We start from the raw sequence: 6765 nt of genomic DNA, 5'->3' as shown, positions 1-6765 counted from the left end.
TAAAATTTAATATAGCAAAAGCTATGAAATATCCTGCAATAGAAAAAGATAATGAATGTTTCAGGATGGAAGTAGCTGATTATCTGAGTAATGAATAATTTAAGAATGAATGTTAAGATAAATTAAAGCAAGGAGAAAATTTTTAGAATGAAGATGAAATAAAAGGACAAGATTTGGATTATATTCAGGGCAAATTTGAAACGTTATTCTTGGAAAATGATAGTAAAAATCTTATTCCTTCAAGTATTAAAGCACCCTTCAAGTATTAAAGTTCCTTCAAGTATTAAAGCACCTGAACTTGAATTAAAGATATTACCTACCCATTTAAAGTATGTATTTTTAGGAGAGTCATATTCATTGCCTGTTATTATATCTTTTGAGTTAACTGAAATTCAAGAACAAAAGTTGATAAAAATGTTAAAAAAGTATAAAAGGCTTTTGGATGGACTTTAGCAGATATTAAAGGAATTAGTCCTTCAATTTATATGCAAAAAATTTTATTAGATGAACAATATGAATCTAAAGCTGATCCTCAGAGAAGAGTAAACCCAATAATGAAAGAAGTTGTTAAAAAAGAGATTTTAAAATGGTTAGATGTTGGAATTATATATCCTATTTTAGATAGTGTTTGGGTAAGCCCAATTCACTATGTTCCGAAGAAAGGAGGAGTGAATATTGAAGAAAACAAGAAAAAATGAATTAATACCAATAAGACAAGTTACTGATTGGCGAATTTATATTGACTATAGAAAATTAAATATGGTCACCAGAAAATATCACTTTTCTTTGCCCTTTCTTGATCAAATGTTGGATAGATTGGCCGGGAATAAATATTTTTACCTTTTAGATGGATATACCAGTTATCATCAAATTCTAATTGCTCTAGAGGATCAAGAGAAAACAATATTTACAAGCCCATATGGAACATTTGCTTTTCGTAGAATGCCTTTTGGATTATGAAATGCACCTGCAACATTTCAAAGATGCATGATGTCAATTTTTAGAAATTTTATAGAACATGGAATGGAAGTGTTTATGGATGATTTTTTTGAATTTGGGACTTTGTTTGAGTTTTGTCTTAATAATTTAGAAAAAATTCTAGAAGTATGTGAAAAAAGTTAACCTAGTATTAAATTGGGAAAAATGCCAATTTATGGTTGCAGGAGGCATTGTGCTTGGGCATAAAATTTTTTAAAAAGACATGGAGGTAGATCCTATAAAAATCCAAATTATAGAAATATTACTACCACCTACTAATGTTGAAGGGATGAGAAGTTTTCTAGGACATGCTGGTTTTTACAGGCACTACATAAAAATTATTTCAAAAATAACTAAGCCGCTATGCCAACTTTTAGAAAAAGATAAGAAACTTGATTTTGACGAGGAATGCACAAAAACATTTGAATTATTAAGGAAAAAATTAGTTACTGCACCTATAATAGTACCACCTGACTTGGAAAAATAATTTGAAATAATGTGAGATGTTAGTGATTATGCTATTGGGGCTATGCTATTGGGGCTACTATTGGGGCTATATTAGGATAAAGGCACGACAAAGTTTTTAAAGTTATATATTATGCTAGTAAGACTCTAAATGATGCTCAAATTAATTATACTTCTACTGAAAGAGAGTTACTACCTATTGTTTATGCCTTTAATAAATTTAGACCTTATTTAATTAGAACTAAATGTATAGTGCATACAGATCATTCTGCTATTAAATACTTAATGCAAAAGAAGGATGTTAAACCAAGATTAAATAAATGGATACTCTATTGCAAGAGTTTAATTTTACTGTGATTGATAAAAAGGGAAATGATAATCAAATAGTTGATCATTTGTCTAAGATAGAAATAAAAATATTAACTAATTTTGCAAATGAAATTTTAGAAAATTTCCCTAATGAACAACTATATAGTATTGATGAAATAGATGTACCATGACATGCTGATATAGAATTATATTGTAAGCGATATTTTACCACCTGATATGAAAAATTCACAATTAAAGAAATTTATATATGATTCAAAGGACTATGTTTGGGATGACCCATATTTATATAAACAAAGTAAAGATCTAATTATTAGAAGATGTGTGCCTTATGAAGAAACTCAACAGATAATTGAAAGATGCCATGATTCTGAATTTGGAGGACATTTTGGAATAAATAGAACTACATATAAGATTTTGCAAGTTGGATTTTATTGGCCTACTATTTTTAAAAATGTTAATGAATATATTAAAATGTACGATAGATGTCAACGAGTACGAAATATTTCTAGGATAAATGAAATGCCTCTAAATTACACATTGGAAGTTGAAATTTTTGATGTGTGGGGATTAGATTTTATGGGACCATTTATGCCTTCATTTAGAAACTTATATATATTACTTGTTGTTGATTTTATGTCCAAATGAATTAAAACTATTGTTGTACCCAGATGTGATGCTCGGAGTGTTTCTAAATTTTTATTTAAAATTATTTTTACAATATATAGAATACCGAGAGTAATTATTACTGATGGAGGATCTCATTTTAGGAATAAGAGAATCAAAAAAATAATTAAGAAATATGATATTATGCATAGATTATCTACTGCTTATCATCCTCAGATTAGTGGTCTAGCAGAGATATCAAATTGTGAAATTAAAAATATTTTAGAAAAAGCTGTAAATCCTTATAAATTGGATTGGTGTGCTAGACTAGATACTACATTATGAGCATATAAAACTGCTTATAAGACTCCTATAGGAATGTCCCCATACAAAATGATATTTAGAAAAACATGCCACTTACCATTAGAATTAGAGCACAAAGCATTTTAGGCTATTAAGGAATTTAATTTTAATCTAAAAGATGTTGGTGAGAAAAGATTATTGCAACTCAATGAACTTATGAAAATAAGAAATTAAGCATATGATAATGCAAAAATCTATAAAGAAAAAAAATGAAAATATGACAGGATCCGAAGTTTATTCAGAAGAAATTTAATCTTAGACAAGAAGTTCTATTATATAATACATGATTAAGATTGTTTTCAGGAAAACTGGAATTCAGATGGTTAGGACCATTTTAAGTGATTAAAGTCTATCTTTATGAAACTATTGTTATTAAAGATCCTGACACTGGAAAGGTATTCAAAGTTAATGGGCATTGTCTGAAGTTTTAAATTTAAATTTTTTTTGGCACATACCTCAATTTAAAGAAGTTTTAATATTAATTCAACCCAACTAAACAAATGGTGTGTCGAGCTGACGACGTTAAACTAAGCACTTTGTGGGAGGCAACCCATACATATATTTCTATGCATTACTATTTTGTTTGATAAGTGTCTTATATATTAGTAGATAATAATCCTACACAATTGCATTTATTATAAATTAAGTCAAATATTGGTATTGGAGAAAAAGTTGGAATTAAATTGAACAAAAAATGAAATTTGCAAATTTTTGGCTACTGGCGCCGACGACACCCAAGAGAACGGACCTCAGTGTCTGCAGCACCAATCGGGAGCTCCGATGGTGCTGAGAGTAGTTTGATGGTTCAGACGACTTTTGGCAAACTTTGGTGGGATTTCGCTCCATAATATCTACTAGGAGGTGTTTTTAAAGTCATACAAACTTCCTTGGATGCCTTAAAAATTCCTATTTTTGGATTCCATGGCTTCTAATTCTAAAAATACTTCAAAGTATGGAGTTTTCAATAAAAGAAAGTTTATTAATTTTGATGCGCAGAGGTTATATGATAAAATAATTATAAAGAAGAGATTGATCAAGGAAAGAGGATTTGTTAATCGTGGATTGATCAATCCAAGTGCTCCGGTTGACAAGATCATTTTGCAAAGGTGATGAGAAGTTCTATGTTACACTACCGCTGCGGTTGTTATGCCTGTAGTGAAGGAGTTCTATGCAAATCTACATGGAGTTACCCAAGGAGTTGTCTTCGTACGAGGTAAGGCTATACCATTTACTCCTGCGAGGATTAATGAATTGTATATGTGTTCCAATCTTGAAAATGTTCCAATCTCAAATTTCATTCATTTCATTCCTATGTGAGATTTGATGCAAGATATTTATAATTTTCTGAAGGATGAAAGTGATATGTGGGAAGTGTGAAATGAAGGATATATTAGTTTTCCTGCTTCATCACTTAATCCAATTTAAAAGCAGTGGCATTTCTTTATTTGTGCATAATTACTCCCTACTATGTAGATTTGTAGAGTCACCAAGGAAAGTGCTATTTTAAACAACTTTATTCAAATAGAAAAACCTATTGATATAGGATCAATCATATTTAAATCTATTATGGGTATCATTATGAATGGGCCAATTTATGGACTTGGGCATCCTTCTACAATTTTTTTGATTTGTTGTCAATCCCAAGTGCCATATGAAAGTTGGGAAAACGTTTTATTACCATGGAAGCCCATGATCCCTATTGATGATCAGTATGTTGGTAATGGAAATGAAGCACTAAATGGAGTACTATTGATGATCAGTATGTTGGTAATGGAAATGAAGCACTAAATGATATTATGGATCATTTTTCACATGCTTCAACTCCATTAATACCACCAACAGTAGGAAGTTCGCTTTCTATTGAGAAAAAATTGAAGAAAATTGAAAGGAAACTTCAGAGTATTATGAATGCAGTAGGTGATCTTAAGCATCTTTTTGATCACCTTGATTGGAAAATAAAAGGAAATTTTGATCATACTAAAACTTTTGAAGCAGGATTAGTTCGGATGTTTAAAGAAAATGTCGAAGAAAATTTAACAGATCAATTCCCATACCAATCCTTCTACAACCTATATGTTCATTATCAATCCATGGGAGATATTAAAGGAGGTGAAAACACTGAAGATGAAGCGGAATGACTGAAGAATTTGGATTCTCTACTTGCTTAAGAATATTTATGTATTTGATGTAATTATGTGGATTTGATTTGATTTGATTTGATTTGGTTTGGTTTGTTTTTGCTTTAGAATTCTGGACTTTGATTATGTGTATAGTTTTGTGTCAGCGTTTAGTGTTGTGGCTTAATTTTGACGCTGATTAGTTTGCTTAATAGGTGTGAATGTGTGATTGATGAAAAATTTTTACTTAGTGGATTTAGTTTTAAATTGGTTTACATTTTGATTTTCAGAGTTTCGGAATTTATTCGGATTTTTATCAATTTTTTCTAGATTTTCTATGACACCAAGATCAAGCAAAAGAAAAATAGAAAATGACGAGCAAAAGTTTGTTAGCTTTAAAGCTAGTGCTCGATTTCATAGTCTTTGAGAAAATAAGAAAGTCATTCCGGATCGAGGTTTCAAAAATCCAGGAGAAGTTGAATGATTGATTATCGCTCGGCAGTGGGAAAACTTCTATTATTTTACTGCCGATGTGATAGTTTGGATAATTATGGAGTTTTATGCCACTTTCTGGATACTTCTGATGATTTTTTCTTATTCGAGGAAAAAGGGTGGAGTTTACTCCAAGAAAAATAAATGAGTTTTATCAATTAGAAGATGTTTATAGATGCCAGTATCATTTATTTTCTGCTACAAATGAGGCCTTAGATGAGGTTATTTCTTTTCTGACTGGTGAAAAAGGGGCTTGGAAAGTAAAGAATGGAGTTAAAGTCAACTTTCTCCTTTCTATGTTAAATGTAGTATCTAAGGCCTGACATTATTTTATTTCTAGGAGGGTGATTCCAACAATACGTCATAGTGAAGTGACCAAGGATAAAAAAATCCTGAACTATTGTATTCAATAAGTGGTGGATATAAATGTAGGCTCTATCATTTATATGAACACTCAATCTATTGCTATAGGAGAGACCACTAGTGGATTGGCACACTCTGCTCTCATTTATACACTTTGTGAGCATGCAGGAGTTGATTTCAGACCTGATAAGGAGAGGATTGGGCATCAGAGACCAATTTGTCCTGCAAACATTAAGACTTATAAATCCCATGTTGATTGGAGAGTTGGAAGTAAGGTCAGGGATATTCCTTCTACTTCTATGACTCCTACTTTTAGTTAGCCTAATTCAAGTGACCCCAGTAACAGGGAGTTATTGGACCAGTTGGACCAGATGATGATTCTGATGATTCAACAGTGAGATATTTTGAGGATGGATCATAGGATGCAGAACATGGAGGCCAGAAATGCTCATATAGCTGATCTGATTCACCAAAAGTTTTAATATGATGCTGCTTATGATGATGCTTTAGTGAAATACCTGAGGGGTGATCATACAGTTCAATTCCCTATTCACCCAGTTTATACTCCATATTAGCAACAGAAGTTAGATGTTGAGGATGAAGAAGATGATGACTAGTGATCTTTTTATTTGTTTATTTGTTTGTGTTATACTTTGTGATTGTATTGTTTGTTTTGTGATATTGTTGAGACCTTTTGTTATGTTGTAATGTGAAACTATAATGTGTAAAACTTTTTTCATTTTTAAAATTTAGTTTAGTTATGTTGTTAGTTTCAACACTTTGTTATATGTATTGTAATTAACTCATTCTCAGCAAATTTTATTTATATTTGTGCAATTTAATGTTTTAAGCCTTGTAGTTTTTCATATTAGCACATGCAGTATTTCAGATTTTATTTGTAAAAATCCGAATCTTCAACAGGTATGAATTTTCTTTATGTATTTAATGCTTTCTTTCACCCTTTTTTTTAAAGTTCTTCATGAAAATATTTTAAAAAATTTAAGTTTGGGGGGGGGGGGGAATTTAATTTAAACATTAACACGAAGAATCTATT

The sequence above is a fragment of the Phalaenopsis equestris genome, unplaced genomic scaffold, assembly GCF_001263595.1.
Source record: "Phalaenopsis equestris unplaced genomic scaffold, ASM126359v1 Scaffold001325, whole genome shotgun sequence".
NCBI classification, from domain to species: domain Eukaryota; kingdom Viridiplantae; phylum Streptophyta; class Magnoliopsida; order Asparagales; family Orchidaceae; genus Phalaenopsis; species Phalaenopsis equestris.
The sequence above is the reverse complement of the archived record's forward strand: the minus strand, read 5'-3'. Positions refer to the sequence as shown.